We start from the raw sequence: 17,250 nt of genomic DNA, 5'->3' as shown, positions 1-17,250 counted from the left end.
CTTTGTCTCAGATTATATATTTAAGTTTATCCTTGCAGTGTTCTCAAAATGAGAGAGAGGGATTAGGAAAATTTATTTCTTTCCAGAGCTAAGATTATTAAGTCATGGTTTTCTTATCCTTATAATCTTCATATCTTTTAATATTTGATACACTTAAAAATTTAAACAGATTGAGTTTTAATAACTCAAATTTTGACAGTTTTTGGTCATACCTAGTTGATGTTATTGTCTCATGGTGAAATTTTCTGAAGTTGACTAATCCTCAGATATTTTAATGTAATTCATAAATTGACAAATAATAATTGTGTATATTTATGGCATTCAATATGATGTTTTGATCTATGTACACAATGTAGAAAAATTTAATCAAGCTAATTAACATATCCATCACCTCACAACTTGTCATTTTTTTGTGTGGTGAGAATGTTAAAAATCTATTACCAATCTGAAATATACAATACATTATAATTAACTGTGGTCACTATGAAGTGCAATAGATCACTAAAACTTATTCTGTGATCTGACATTTCATAATCTTTGATCAACATCTTCCCTTCCTCAGTCCCTCCTCCTTCCTCCTAGCCTCCGGTAACCACCTTTCTATTCTCTGTTCATATGAGATCAACTTTTTTAAGATTCCACGTATAAGTGAGATCATACAGAATTTGTCTTTTGGTGTCTGGTTCATTTCACTTAGCACAATATCCTCCAGTTCTATCCATATCAACATGAGTGACAGAATTTCCTTCTTTTTTAAAGGCTATATAGTATTTCATTGTATATATGCCACCTTTTCTTTATCCATTTACCTATTGATGGGCCAGTTGGTTGATTCTATATCTTGACTATTGTTAACAATGCTGCAATGAACATGGGAGTGCAGATATCTCTTTAACATACCAAGTTCATTTCTTTTGAATATATACCCAGAAGTGGAATCACTGGATCATATGATAGTTCTATATTTAGGTTTTTGAGGAACCTCCACACTATTTTCCAAAGTGGCTCTGCTAATTTACATTTTTACATTTCCCCAGTAAATTCTTGCAATCATTAGAGAGAAGGTAGGGGACCACCCATGCTTACAAGAGAAAGGAGGCATTCCCTATGCCTTCATCCATGGCTTGCTTCAGCATTACCTTCAGACTAGAGTACTCCCCTTACAAAGAAGGTGTAAAAGTTCTACTTGCTTGAATAGGAAAACAGGTACTCCCTGTGCCCCCTTCCCCAGCTTGCTCTGGTGATAATTCCAGCCCTGAAATCTCTTTAGCAAAAGAGGTTGAAGGCCTCTGCCTGCAAGAATAGAAGGGATGGCACGCTTTGCACCCTCATCCTTGGCTTTCTCTTGAGATAAACTCCTATAATCTCTCATTAGAAGGAGGCTGGGGGATCTCTCCTTGCCTGAAAGGAAATTAGGTGCTTTCTGTGACTTCCTCCCTGGCTTGCTTTAGGGATATATCCAGACAGAAGTCTTCCGCTAGGAGGGTGTGAGGCTTCTGCTTGCTCAAACAAGAGAGAAGGCACTCCCTGCACCTTCTTCCCTGGCATACTGCAGCAATAAATCCAAATCTGTAGACATTCCCTAGAAGTAGTTTCCACATGCATTGTGTACCCCCAACTTTTGCAGTCTTCACCTGAGGAAATGATTCTTAAATTACCTAACTCCAGTTGATGGGGCTCTGTCCTCTTGAGTCTGCTAGACCACATAGAATAAAAAAGTGATATTTAAACTTGCAAACTTTTATCAGCTGTCTCCTCAGGTTTAAGTTGAGCAGTCTGAAAAAGAGTGCAGGCATCTGCCTCACACCCTCTTCTTGATGTAGGGTAGAATGATTGGGAGATAAACTCTGGCTCTCATCTTCTCGCCAAGAAAAGAAGTAACTGGAACACATATCTATCACCCCAACCTCCTTAGCTATACCCCAAGGGACTGGCTTCTGTCCCATCTCTCTCGAGGCGATAACATAACTCGATACTTTCTAATTTCTTGGGAGGCAGTAAGAACAAACACAGGAGATTGGACAAGGACACGGATTTAGAGGCACCTAGAATCTTTTGCTGAGCTGATTTGAGAGAAACATCTTCTGTACAAGACCAGTCTAACAAAAGTGGGAGAGGTGTTTTTTTATCTTATGTGAAGAAGCCAACAGAATGAAAGAAAATGAAGAAATGGAAATATGTTCCATGTAAAAGAACAATATAAATATTTAGAAGCTGACTCTAATGCAATAGAGATATGCGATTTACCTGACAGGAAATCCAAAAGGATAGTCATAAATATATTTGCTGAGGTAAGGAAAGCAATGTATGAACAAGCTGAGAATTTCAACAAAGAAATAGAAAATATATAAAAGTACCAAACATAAATCACAGAGCTGAATAATACAATAATTGAACTCAAAAATTCAATAGAGGGATTCGACAGCAGACTAGATTAAGCAGGAGAAAAATTTAGCTAACTTGAAAATAGGTCACAGAAATCATCCAATCTGAGAAACAAAAAGATAAAATGAAAAAGTAAAAGCAGCCTAAAGTATTTATGATAAACCATTAAATTTCCACCAGAAGAGGAGAGACAAAGAGATGGAAAATGTATTCAAAGAAATAATGGCAGACAATTTTTCAATTCTGAAGAAAATAGAAATCTGGATTCAGGGAATCTCAATGGACACCTAGTAAGGATGAATTTAAACAGACTCACACCAAAACACATTAAAATCAAATTGTCAAAAGTTAAAAACAAAAAGAGAATATTGAAAGTTGCATGGGAAAAGCAACTTATTAGATGCAAGTTATATACAGAATCATGTTACATAAAAGTTACATATAAAAATCCGAGTTTCTAACAGAAAATCTGCATGTCAGAGGGAATGGGATAAGATACTCATAAAGCTGAAAGAAAAAAAAATTCTGCCAAGCAAGAATACAATACCTAACAGTCCTATGCTTTAAAAATCGAGGGGAGATAAAACCTTTCTCAGACACACTAAAGTTGAGGGAATCTATTACCACTATATTTGCCTTACAAGAAATACTAAAAGTAGTCCTTCAAGCTGAGGGACAAGGTCACTTGAAAGTAAACATATAGCCAAAGTGAAAACACTCCTATACTGTAGTGGTGATGTGAACATCAATTATATCACTAGTATAAAGATTAAAAGACAAAATTATTAAAAACAACTATAGCTACAGTAATTTGTTAAGGGACACAAACTATAAAATATACAAAATATGTCATCAAAAACAAATTGTGAGGAGGGGAGTGTAAAAGTGTATAATTTGTGCAAGTGATCAAGGTTAAATTGTTGTCAGTTCAGATTAACCCTTGGTCTTATCCAAAATCATAGAGGGAGTATCCATATCTCTGTTTTAATTACCTATTTTTGCTATGGTCAGAACATGTCCCCAAAAATTTATATGTTGAAACATAATGATAGTATTAAGAGATAGGGCCTTTGTGAGGTAATTATATCATGATATAGTTGTAATCATGATAGTATTAAGAGATAGGGCCTTTGTGAGGTAATTATATCGTGATATAGTTGTAATCATGATAGTATTAAGAGATAGGGCCTTTTTGAGGTAATTATATCATGAGGGTGCAGCTCTCAAAGATGGGATTAGGGACATTTTAAAGGAGTTGAGGGAGTAGATTCACTGTCTTCCACTCTCTTGCCATGTGAGAACACAACGTTCATCCCCTTTTGTTCTTTCCATCCCTTTTCCAAGTGATGACACCTAGGTGGCCCACCTACAAGAAACAGTCCTTCACCACACACTGAATCTCCTGACACATTGATCTTGGACTTCCCAGCCTCCAGAAGTGTGAGGAATAAATTTGTATTCTTTATGAATTACCCAGTCTCCACCATTTTGTTACAGCAGCACAAGCAGACTAAGACACAGTTCTTGGCCATATTCTTGGGGTCTTTTTTTCTTCTTTGAGGATGGGGTATGAAATTCTTGGGGTATGAATTCTAAACTTTGACCCTTAACTTTCTTTATGTAGATGTCTTATTTTATTTCTAAGAGAAGAAACTGTCCAGGTATCTGTCTTGTCAAATTTTTGCACTATTTTAAAGGCCCCTTGGAGAAATGGTCAGTGTTGGCAACAGTAGATAAAACATTCCTAGGATTTATACCAAAGAATGCACAATTTCTTCATTTCATCTATGAGGAGAGACTACTTGGAGCCTGGAATTAAGCCCTAGTACATTTACTATTTCATCATCAGATTAAGGGAGATGTTGTTAATTGTTGTTAATATTCATCTTAAATTGGGAGGCCCTTATTGTATCAATTGACAGTAATACTTAGCTTCAGGCCGGGCGCAGTGGCTCATGCCTGTAATCCCAGCACTTTGGGAGGCCAAGGCCGGCAGATCATGAGGTCAAGAAATCAAGACCATCCTGGCCAACATGGTGAAACCCTGTCTCTACTAAATATATATATATATACACATATATATACACACACACAAAAATTAGCTGGGCGTGGTGGTGTGCACCTGTAGTCCCAGCTACTCGGGGGGCTGAGGCAGGAGAATCCCTTGAACCCAGGAGGCAGAGGTTGCAGTGAGCCGAGATCACGCCGCTGCACCCCAGCCTGGTGACAGAGCAAGACCCTGTCTCAAAAAAAAAAAAAAGGAAAACTGAACTGCAAAGAAGTTAAATGACTTTGTTTATGGTCTTTTATTTGGATATTTGTAAGTCACTGGATCTCTTAGCTCCCGGGTAATATTCTTTCCACTATAAAATTGTGATATTTATTTAACAGATTAAAAAAAAACTTGACTATGGCATAATTGTTTTTAAATTTTGGCAGCATATGTATGTGCACCCACATGCACACAAGGACGTGTATGTTTCCTTAGAACATTTTGCATATATTTTCAGGGAGTTCTAGGACCTTAACACCCATTTGTGGATCCCTCATTAAGAACTTCTGTTGTAGATGTAGGCTCACTGCAGGACAATATCAAATATTTTAGCACTGACTTTCTTCAAATACTGGTAGAAAGGGTTTTTTTTTATTTTTTATTTTTTTCCCCCAATATTGTCGCCTTAGGGTCCAGGCAAATTTTCCACCCAATAAGGCAAAAATATTTTTGTTTGCTGTCTTAACTTCAACCAATTTCTTAAAAATAATCCAGCCTAGAAAAATCAGCCAGCCAAATGCTGTCAAGAAAATTCCTGACTTAAATCAAATACAGCATTGCAGACTTTTTTTTTACACCTTTGCTAGCTCATTTGTAGTAATACTTTTTTTTTTTTTAATAAAAGGGTTTTCTAGTCTGTGTTCTTAAATACACTCCACGTTTATCAGGAAACTTTTCCCCAAGAACAGCAGCCAATGAGTCCCTCCACTGAAGACTAGAATAATAGTATAGCATTAATAGATGTTGCTTGGAAGTGAATTTGAGCATTTATTATATTTCATGAAACATATTAAACACTATCAATGTGCCAAAGAGGCCGAATCTCACTGATAAATGAGATGCTGGTAAAGAGTACTTTGGGGATACTGAGGATGGAACAACTAACAAGATTCCCTCCTTAGCACCTCCAGAGTGAAACAAAGCAAAGAGGAACAATTTCCGTGACCTTAGCACTTCTGAGGTCCTGTGAGTTTGCAGCGACAGATGGTCAGTGAATCAGGGAAGGCAGCAAGAAGAAGGGTATTAGCTCTATTAGTCGGTATTACAGGTGTCTGAATCTTATATATAAAGCACACCTGTTCAAGAGAACGTTGCTTCCCTGACCCCATTTTTCTTCATAGTTATCGTCAGGCTAATGGTTGGTTCTTCCCATTTCATTCCTTATTTAAGGAAGCCTTTGATGTTCCTTTTCTAGCAAATGTCACCCTGGGAATGCACAACCTTGAGGGTGATTGCCTCCTTAAACTCTGGCCCTAGTTACCTCATTTGCCTTACCTAGTCCTAGGCCCAGCCTAGAGTTAAAGGGCTAGGAAGGAAAAGAAAGAAGGGAGAGCTTGCTGTCTGCTACCCTATAGCAATAGCAAAGGTTTCCAAAGGACAGTTGTGTGTTCACTGAAGAGAGGACTGTCTCCCTTGTTTCTCCTACAATGCTTGGGCACTTCCACCACAAGAAGACCCATAAAGACGCTGAGGTGAAAGACAGCAGAAATTTGATTGATGCTGGTCTCACACTTGACCTTGGCTGTCATTGATTTGAAGCAGCAGCTCCAGAACACTTCTCTCCCATTTGATATGAAGATTTAGGTTTGCAACAAGCTCTGAAACATTTTTTCCTTCTATTTCCTTCTTAAGACCTTCTTCTCCTGTGAATCTCAATCCAGTGAGGGAAGGCATTTTTGCCCAGGCCACTATACCTGATCAATTTCCAGAGGAATATGCTGTCCTCATTCAAACAGAGGGGACGGAAACACTGCTGCTACCATCTCCAAAAGGAATTTACAGTTAAAGAAAGCAGTGCTTAGCCCAGAGTTGGGAAAGCTTACTGTACATACTATCATCATTACTATAACTCATTACTCATGCCTTGTTTTGATTTTGCAAAGCACTTTATTTGTATACTCTCATCTTATCCTCAAAATAGAGCCTGATAAAAATTATATTTATCGCAATTGTACAAATGACAAAAGTAAGGCAGAGAGAGTTAAAGCAGCTTGCCCAAGGACACACAGTAAGCAATAGTGGAGGAAGACCCTGAGCAAAATGTTCCGAGCTAAAATTCGTTCTCTTTCCACCATTGAGTAGTACCTCCTGCGCCATCGGGAAAGAGCATTTCTAGCATAAACTTTCCAGGTGTACTTTATCTCCCACAAACGGGAGATGTAAGTTGATTACAACAACATTTATAGGGTTATTTTGTGCCTGGTATAATGATAGGTGCTTTTGATGGTTAATTTTCTACGTCAACTTGGCTGGACTAAGTGATGTCCACATGACTAGTAAGACATTATTTCTGGGTGTGTCTGTGAGGGTGTTGCTGGAAGAGATTAGCATTTCAATCAGGAGACTAAGTAAAAAAGATCCACCCTCACCAAGGTGGGTGGGCATCATCCAATCTGTTAAAGACCCAAATAGAACAAAAATGCTGATGAAGGATAAATTCACTCTCTCTGCTTGAGCTGAGACATTCATCTTCTTCTTGACCTTGGACATTGGTGCTTCTGGTTTTCAGACTTTTGGACTCAGAGTGGGACTTACATTGGCACGTCAATTCTCAGGCCTTCAGACTGGCACTATATAATACCACTGGTTTTACTGGTTCTCCAGCTTGCAGAAGGCAGATTATGGGACTTCTCAGCCTCATCACTGCATGAGCCAATACCTATAATAATTCTCCTCTTATATATATTTATAAATATCTAAATGCTATTGGTTCTGTTTCTCCAGAGAACCCTAATACAGTGCTAAAGATAAACTGAAGAGTAAGATTATCTTCCTTGCTCTCAGGGAATTTTTAGAAGAACAAGTGGCTACTTCTTTTTAGGTTCCATGAATTTGTTTATTTATGTAACATTTCATCTTGTGTGGGATTTTGCTGTTGACGCTGGACTCACCTTTGCCATCCAGCTTCATGTGTCTTGAGTCCAGGGACCATCTCCTATAACCCTTATGCCCAGCATAGTGATGAAGCAAGGCAGGTGCTCATAAATATGCATGAGTTGATTGATCAACTAAAGGACAACAACAATGACACGTGTTTGTGTATGTGACAGTAGGAAAGTCTTGCTTTTGGGACTTTTAACATACTAAGCAGTTTCTCTAACTCCATTTCCCTAATTCCCTAATGCAAATGAAGACTTGCTTGGTTCCCACAGGAGACACTGAGGCACTTTCCACTGCAGATCTGTGGCTTAAAATGCAGCTTGTTTATGCTGATCCTGGGCAGATAACGGAACATGGCTTCCTTCTCTCTCGTTCTAGCGCATCCTCATAGTGCCCAGATTCTCCATTGTACCAGCTCCCTCTCTGACATCAATTTCAGTTTCAATCTTATCTACTTACTCCGATTCCTCATGTTTTATACATCCTTTTCGGGCACTGAAGACTTATCAAGCACCTCTTGAAACCTTAAATAAAGAAGGCCCACCCCAGGAGTACCATGTCACATCTCCAAAGAATTCTAACAAAGGAAGACTGTGAAGGGTAGGAAGGCCAGGCCATGGCAACTATTCTTCCCTTTGATCCTCTAAAATACATTGTAAGTGTGACTGCTCAAAATCTTTCCCTCGAAACCCCTCACTATTTTTGTAATGTTATGCCAGTTACTTTGCAGGCTAAGATGTGTTTTTGTGTTTGGGGCTGTTTTGGGGAAGTAGGTGGCAGGCTGGAGGGACTTGGTTGGGGAGGACTGGGAGGAGGGATGTGTGAAGAAAGAGGCTAGACAGAGCGTGGCAAGCCCACCACGACCCTCAAATCCTTTCTCCACTACCCCACAGGAGGTGAAAATATCAAAGAAAATTCTTCCATTCCTACAGAGCTGATGTCTGACAGCTTCTAGAACCTCTAACCTTTGTTTCAGGTATTATTGGCACATTCTTTAATTTGTCCTCAGGGAAGGGGGTAATTAAAGGTTATGAGATTTGGGCAATTATCCAGCCTCTTCCTTCCTAGTGGCAGACAGCAAATATTAAAACGCTGCTCCGTATTTGCCTCTCTGCCATCAGCAGCCTTGTTCCCTTTCACACGGATCGTATCCTTTCATGCCACACTTAATTGGGAATAAAAAAGGCCTTTCATGCTCTTGTTCACCTCTCCAGGATTTTTTTCACCTCCGTTTTTGTTTCCTGGGGGGAGCGTGTGAACGAATTCAGCCTTATACCGTTTCAGCCCTTGCTCCCCCCTCAGTACCAGCTGGCGTTGTTCTACCATTTGGCCCTATAAATATTTTGCATTCAAGGAGCTGTATGTGCAAGCAAGCTTGTTCTAAACTCTTTTGCTTTTGTTTCAAGAAAGTGAAAACCAGCCTCCGTGCTCAGCCTTAGCATTTTATACCAAATGAGTGGAGAAAACACACATTTAATCAGCTGTCATATGTCCTGCTGCACCTCTGCAGTGAGGCTCCCTTTCCCACGTTCTCTAGGGGACCACCCTTTGCCACCTAATCACCTGCAAACTCATAAGCTGTTTGTTAACATGGGGCGATGCCTTACTTTTGTTGCAGAGGGTGATTCCCCCTCACCCATTCCCAGTGGGTTCTCTCCAGTTGATCAGCAGATGAATGAGAGAAAGTGTCTGTTCTAATTTACTGGGTTAATTTTTCTTTATCAGTAGTCATCGTTTATTAAGCTGAATGTTGACAGGCACTTTGCATCTCTCTACTCTTCTCAACTACTACACTAGGTAGGGATATTTTGTCTCTAGGTTTTGCAGATGAGGAAATGGAAACTCAGAGGTCGAATAACTTACCCGGGATCACATAGTCAGTGGTTGAGCTGAAAGTCCAATGCAAATTTACTTGAATCCAAAGTGTATGCTCTGTCAACTGTATGATGACAGAGACAGGAGCAGCTGACATTTCCAGTAATGACCCAAAGGGGATATTTCTCCTTATTAAGCATAGCAGGGTTGAAATTTACTCTTCATGGCTCAGATGTGCAAGAACTGTAACTTTTCCTTTTAAATAACAGGTTTCATCTTGCTTCAAAATTCTCATTCCTGATGAGTGTGTGTGTGTGTGTTTGGAGATTGAGACATAGGAAAGATGTTTAATAAAAGTAACTTAGGCTCTCTCTTAGTTTAATATACTCTCTCTCTTAATATACACACATACCATATATGTGTATCTATGTGTATATGTGTACATAATGTATATGTGTATACACACATACATACATACATAAATTTAGTGGTGTGCTGGTCAGTGTTTCACAATCAGCTTTTGGGGACAGGGAACTCCTAGTTTGTAGCACTTTTCAATTTCTACAGCATAAATAGTCTCACTTTGGTCAATTTCAAGTTACCAGCATGATTATACTGAATGTGCAACTGGGAGGAGATCACACAATCGGCTTTCACTAGCAAAGCAAGCCAGCCCCTGATCCCACTCTCCCTATCAGGAGCATAAGATTCAACTGACAGGTGGGCGAGTGGCTCTTTAGGGACACCAACCTAGGGTGCCAGGAATCAGAATGGACGGGACTTGTCAGGAATCTCTCAGGAGAGGGAGAGGGAGAGGGAGAAAATGTGTGCTGTCTAGGGTAAGTCTGTAGCTATGCAACATGCCATCATTTCTATAATTTCTTTTCCACACATGAAACATATATAGAGATTATATATATTCAATCTAAGCTTGAATGTCCCTAACAGAACTGTTTCACTCTTTCAGGGGCTTCTTCTGCTGCTGCTTCCACCCATCACCTGGGTACGCGTAAATCAGCAAAGAAGCACCATGGGCTCCAGGGCTGGGACTTCCTCTAGCTCATCTGTGGCTCCAGTGAGAAGTCCCAAGTCCTTTTTTGATTCCCAGCATCTAGATTGGTGTCCCTAAGAAGCCACTGGCCCACCTGTCTGTTGGATGCTATGCTGGCATCCATTGCTGGTAGCCAGGCATTCTGCCATCAGCTCCAGCTACAAGGCCCTTAACCTGTGCAGCCTTATTTCCCTGGCCTTTTGGTCCATCAGTCCAGCTGATGTTCTCTTTACCCAATGCTGCTGTGGGCTGTAATCTTTTAAGACACGCTCAGGCTTTCCCTAAAAGCTTGCTACTCTGGGTAAAGTCAGCATGGCACCTTTCTGTGTTTTAAGTTTTTCTGAAATGCCTTTAAAATCCCCCATGTTCAGGGAAATGGAACACAAGCTACACACTATCCTCTATTCTTTGCCTGTTTCCTGACCGACGCTTTGAGTCTTAAGGGTGGCAACTGTGTTTTCTTTATCTTTATAACTGAAAATCTAAGAACAGTGTCAGAACACATAAGCATTTGTCAAATGAATGTGCCAAACAATAAGAGAATGCTGGAGTAATTCTGAACAATGTCTCGCAAATTGTAAGAATTTGGACAAAACCATCAATTCATATTAAGATAAAAAAAAAAGGAGAGTAACCATCTCAGAGTCAGCTCAATATAGAACAAGAGAAAAAAAATCCAATTTTGGACCTACTGTACTGTGTGGTTCCCTTCAGGTGCCAGCCACTCACAAATTGCCTCCTGTGACCCTGCCTGGGACCTGTTCTTTAATCTCCGAGGTCCATTACAGCAGACATAAGAAAAAGGAAATGCTTACTGCCTTGTTAGGGAATGGATTAGGAAATTTCATGCACTTTATCAGAACCAGCAGAGATAAGTAGGTTGCAGGATAGTCTTTCAACACTTTTAAAAACACACTCAACAAGACCCCAGCACAACTGAATAGAAAGCTGATCTTACCATAGCATACATTTGCATTATCGATCCATTGGTGAAAATACTTTTGCAGAAAATTAAACCAAATGCTCCCTCCAAATACACAAGGTTTCAAGTATCACTTTGTTTACATGTGTGCGTGTGTGTGTATGTGTGAGTGTGCACGTTCAAGCAGTTTTGCACAACTTGGACTTAAGCTTACGAGAAAAATCTCAGACTGGGTTTGAGAGAGCCTGTCTTTCTTCCCAGCTGTCGGCAGGGGGAGCTCACGCTTCATGCACAGCTGGGGCCTGTCTGCTTGCGGGAGACACAGACCAGATGAAGAAGGCTGAGGTGCCTCAAGAGAGGAGAGGAGATGCAGATTTGGGCGTGGGAGGGAGATTAAACAAAACTAAACAAAAACACATATTTCTTTCAAGTGTCATCACTTTGGCCAACTGTCTTTTGAAAGATAGAAAATGTGGGCTGTCTAGAGTAAGTTCATAACTGCAACATGGGTTCCTTTCTATCATTTGTTTTCCACACATGAGAAAGCCTTTTTTCCGGGGAAGGTGCCTTTTTTTTTTGCTGGAGTTACACGATTTTCTGAACTGTGTGTTTGAGAAACTAGTATCCTTGTGACATTTACCAGTGATGTTCTAAGTATCGGCCTGGTAACTTTAACCGCATGTGCTGAAGAGGGTGCCAGACAGCTAAGAAAGCAGCATCAGCATTGGCTTTGATGAAGACGAGGCTTTGATGAAGACGGAGGCTTTGCCTGTGAGCATTTTCAGGAGAGAGGGGTCAGACGGAGGCCTTCATCAGGCCCTGCCATGGGAAACGGAGCACAGCGTGCTACTATTGATGTTACTGGAAGAGTAGTCATGCATGTGCACATATGTTCACGTGTGCATCTCTGCATCTCTGCACATGTATGAGAATGTGTATGTGTGTGCGTACTGAGTGTGTGTGCTCTGAATCAATGAATGAAGTCAGCTACAAATCCACAGCAGAAATTCTGCCAATCGCTTCAGCCCTATAAGAAAAAACAAGAAAACATCACAAGCATGGAGATATTTTTTAAGAGAAAAAGCATCATTTTTTTCATCATTTTTGATACAGTAAAACAAAAAGAATGAACGCTTTTTAAAAGTGGCTTGCAGTATTGTTATTTTTAAAGTAGTGATAGTTTCTGTTGCCATGCATTAAAGGATTGATACCTAAATATTGACTAAAATTTAGGATGAAGTTGCTCCTAATTCAGGTATTTTATTTTACTTACGTCTGTAGCTTCCTTTAAAAGCAGAGTTTGCTGACTTAATATATCTTTGGCCACACACACACACACACACGAAAGGATGGTGGTAGAAGGGGATGTGAGGGAACACTCCTTGTGTTATTACCAAGGTTTTCGCCTACTGCGTGTCCATGCTCCCTGGGGCCCTGCCTGGTGCAGTATGGTAGCAGTTGGAGAGTAGTGCCATCTTGTGGCCACACTGGAAATTAAGTCTAGAAATTAACAGGTAGTGGACAAAATGCCCAATATTTGAAGTGTCTGGTCTGGGATTTCCAAGTAGTTGGGCAGAATCAATTGAGTTAGAATCCCCAAGGCTCTTTTATGCAGGGATGGGGTAGGGGGATCAGATCCCTCTCACTAATACCTGAGGCTAACTTTTCACTTATGCAGATTAGTTTAAGTTTTTTGTTTGTTTAAAGACAGGGTCTCACTTTGTTGCCCAGGCAAGAGTGCAGTGGCATGATCATAGCTCACGGTAGCCTCCAACTCCTGGCATCAAGTTATCCTCCCACCTCAGCCTCCTAAGTAGCTGGGGCTACAGGTGAGTGCCACTATGCACAGCTAAGTTTCTAATTTTTTATAGAGACAGGGGCTCACTATGTTGTCCAGGCTTTTCTTGAACTCCTGGCCTCAAGTAGTCCCCTTACCTTGTCATTAGGCTTTTAAAAGTCACCTTCCTTCCACTTAGTGTGAGTGAGCTTAAAATCCAGTCCTGACAGAGTTTCTGATAAAAGGAGGAGATTGCTGGGAAATAGGGGAAGAAGAATCAACATATTTGAGCTGGGATAGAGACATGAAAGTAGACCAGGAAAACAGAGCACCTCATTTTTGCCTGGTTAATTTTCTATAAATGAACCTAACAAGAAATCTTTGAAATGCTACATTCTCAGATGCTGTAGGAGGAGCTGTTGCCTCATGGTCAAATTTACTTGGCCTATTTGTGAATTTTCTTCTTTGTTAAAATTAGAAAACAGAATTGTCGAATTTTTCTTTGTTAGATGCCCTGCAACTGAAAGATTTGTAAACCAATAATGTAGTTGTTCTTAATAGGTTGTATTTTCCAGATCTGTTTATCTAGTTCAAAAATATTTGTCATCGCAATGTACAGTAGCTCTTTGGGATGAGTTACTGTCTCATGGAAGCAAGTAATATTTAGAAATCTTTGGAGAGAACTCTTTTTTGTGGAAGAGGTTAATAACATATTTTTCTGGTTTGTTCTATATTTCTAGTGAATGATTTTGAAGCTATGTGTCTTATTTTTGAACAGTAAATAATATTTTTTAAATAATTGCAAGTAACATGAGATAAGTCAGAGCCTTTATCTTCATTTAACATATGTTCATATGGAAAATGGATGCGCATATGTCATCTTGGATCAAGTGGTAGAGTGTCTAGGGTCACTCAGAATCAGATGAAATACATTCGGATCTCAGCTTAGCTACTTACTAGCTACATAAATATGGACAAATTGTAAAATAATATGAATCATGGTTTGTAAAACTGGAGCAGTATTACCAACCACAGAGGGCTTTTTGATAATCTGGAGGTAACATGGGTAAAACATTTAGCACCTTTTTATTATAAGAAGGAAACAGACAAATTCCTGGATGCAGATTCCAGACAAATACTGATCGCCTTTCTGGTTCCTAACACAACTTCAGTCCAGTCTGACCTTAGAGGAACCACAGGTATGTTAAATTCCTTGTGGAAATCATCACAGAAGACAAATGACATTCGCAGTTTGGCTAAGTTATAGAGAATACCTTTGCTTTAACTACAGACGGTAGGAATTTGAACCAATAAAATATCTCTACTACAAGGATATAGCAATGCCTGAGAAACAAGGGCAGCAGGAGTAAAATTTAATGGCAACTTTTCCCCTGGATTCCTTAAAGAGCAGATGTTTATTTTGTTAAAATTGGCTTGAGTGTGCTATAATTTTGACTTGAAAACAAATCTCTAATCGCGGTCGAGTGTTTGTTTCTTCATTTTCCAAACTACCACTTTTCCTATCCCCAGCTCTACTTCAATATATTCCCAGAAACTGTTTAAGAAGTTAAACCCCAGATGAGCATGCATGTTGGAGAGATGCTTACAAGCAACCTATAAGCTGCTCCAATAATCTTAGCAGCAGCCGAGGCAGCTGCTGTCAGCCCGATGTAGTCTCAGTGTTTCAATAACCACACACAATAGGGCCACACACGTTCAGCTAGTTTTATTTTCACTTCCCTTTGAAACTGGAATGGTATTGAACATCTGACAAATGGAAAGGGATTAAACTGACAGTGGGCTGATGTTAATTTCAAGCTTCAGAAATGACATTGTAACCAATAAAAATGTCTTTAATCTGTTAAAGATGGGAAATGCTTGCCTGTTTCTGATAAAAAGAACAAAGTTATAATTTGTGTTACAATTTATGGAATCTGGGGGGTGTGTGTGTGTGTGTGTGTGCCTGTGCACCAATGTGGGCCTGTGTATATGCTGTGGGTAAGAATGGCAGGTGTGGATTAAATAGCTTTCAAAGATCTCTTGCAAGCTTTTTTATGATGTCAGGGGGCAGAATATTAATATTTTCTCTGTTTCATGGATGGGGAAACTGAAGCTCAGAGAGTTTAAGGACTTGTCTCTGTTCTTACAGATATTAGAAACAAGATGTGAAGAAATTAAGAGATGTCCAAGTTCGAAGGAGCCAGCTGTTAGTTCAGGCAAAGTCTTATCTAGAGTGCATCATCATCGTATGCTCTGGGTTCTGAATTAAACCTGAAATGCAGGTAGGTATCCAATAATTATTTGCTGAATGTATAAAGGGAAAGTTTATGACTGTCTAGACAGAGTTCACCCTTCCCAGGATAATGACTTAACTTTATAGCTCTAACCTTACTAACTTTTCTGTTCACTCACAGGGTCTTTGTGACCTCCCATCGGTCTTGATCTCTGTGAACATTTGGCATTGTTAGATAATGTTTGCTTCCTTTTAAAACTCTCCCACTAGAGAACCCTTGTACTAACACTCATACTTCTTCCTCTCTGTTTCTTTTCTTTATTTTTTCAGTATTTTATTTCCTTCTATTTCCTAAATGTGTGTCTTTTCTAAAAATTTGAACCCAGCCAATTTCCCCTTTCTCTCTTGAGGAGAAATTTCATGGTCATTCTGGAGGCTAAGTGAAAAATGGGTCTTGTGGTCATATAACTAGGAAAATACTCTATATGACCTGTTCGTTGTAAAAACGTATCATATCCAGCAGCAAATCAAAGGCTGATGCGGATCAGTTTTTCTTTGTAAGACTAGCGTTTTCTAAATTTATTAACCTATAAGACTGTGTTAGTTAAGGCAATACCGTCTGCTATTATAAAGAACCCCAAATGTCATCACTTAACACAATAAAAATTCTTTCTCATGCAGCAATCTGATGAGGTCCCCCCTAGTCTGGGAGATCTTATGATCTACTCTCCTTCATGTGGTGACTCACAGACCCAGGCTCTTTCGGTCTTATTGCCCTGCCCTCCTGTAGGTCCTTGGTCTCTCCCTTCATTGGGCAGATGATGAAAAAAAAAAAAAAAAGAGTCGAGGATAATGAGGAGTTTTTTTAGAAAGCATGTGGAAAGCACTTATCATGCCTGCCCACATTCCATGGGTTATTTGGCCACACCTAATGGTAAGGAAGGTTTGGTAATGCAGTCTAACTTAGGAGGAAATGAAAATTGGCTTGGATGAACATAGCAATCACTGACTTTTATTGCCACATTCTTTCTCCAAGAAACAGAACTGACTTACTTTCTACCAAGGTAAACACTTTAGGTCCCATCCATTCAATGCACAACATGACCAGGATCTATAGGTGATGTACAGTCCTTCTGCTGTGTACAGATGTGGTTCCTTTTGGCCCAGCAACCTGTAAAACTAGATATGAGTTACTCTGCATACTTCTGCTCCAAAACACTTAAATATAAAATAATGAAGACTGTATAGGATACCTACAATTTAAAATTCCCTGGCGCTCCTGGCTCCACCCTTTACAAATTTCTTCTTTATTCATACTCGAAGCTGGTGTTCCTGCCCATGCTAGTTTGGATCTACCATGACAGTTTTAAAGCCTAGCAAATAATCACAAGATTATTAGACTTGGCTTGGGATTCTTCTGCAGTAAAAGATTCTTCAAAACTTGGCAGTTTCTAATCTAAATATTTCCATTTACTTTTATATATCAATAATCACAGTCAAATTTTTTTTTCTATATACAATTGTTAGTCCTGCCTTATTTCTCCTTTACCCCAATGCCTTTCTGTCTTTCCCATGCTTTCTTATTTTCTCTCATCTTAATGGAAACTGCTTGTTAGCTACCCAAAACATGAGATTTGGTGAGGAAGTAACTCTTTTAACTGGTCTTTGTCTCAGAGGGAGTTATTAGCTGAGAGTCATATTGAGCTTTTTATGCTTAAGACCTTTTTCAGTTTGGAATCTTACTATAGGGGATCCAGAAACAGTTAGCCTTTCCAACTCTATAAAACACTTGATCTCTATATTTTCACTATCCCCTGTAAATCTACTTTAAAATAGCTGATTATTTTTAATTAATAATTAATTTGTTTACTTTGCATACCATGAAATTCATCCTTTTAAAGTGTACATTTCAGTG

The 17,250-nt window shown here is 39.4% G+C and overlaps 1 long non-coding RNA gene across 1 annotated transcript in view; it reads left to right on the top strand.

The window, feature by feature from the left end:
- Positions 1 to 17,250, top strand: part of LOC134730835 (uncharacterized) — a 429,507-nt gene that overhangs the window by 179,244 nt on the left and 233,013 nt on the right. The window contains exon 3 of the long non-coding RNA XR_010112831.1: positions 15,252 to 15,384. This is a non-coding gene — a long non-coding RNA (uncharacterized LOC134730835). The remainder of the gene's footprint in view (positions 1 to 15,251; positions 15,385 to 17,250) is intronic.

The sequence above is a fragment of the Pan paniscus genome, chromosome 7 (genome assembly GCF_029289425.2).
Source record: "Pan paniscus chromosome 7, NHGRI_mPanPan1-v2.0_pri, whole genome shotgun sequence".
NCBI classification, from domain to species: domain Eukaryota; kingdom Metazoa; phylum Chordata; class Mammalia; order Primates; family Hominidae; genus Pan; species Pan paniscus.
The sequence above is the reverse complement of the archived record's forward strand: the minus strand, read 5'-3'. Positions and strand labels throughout refer to the sequence as shown.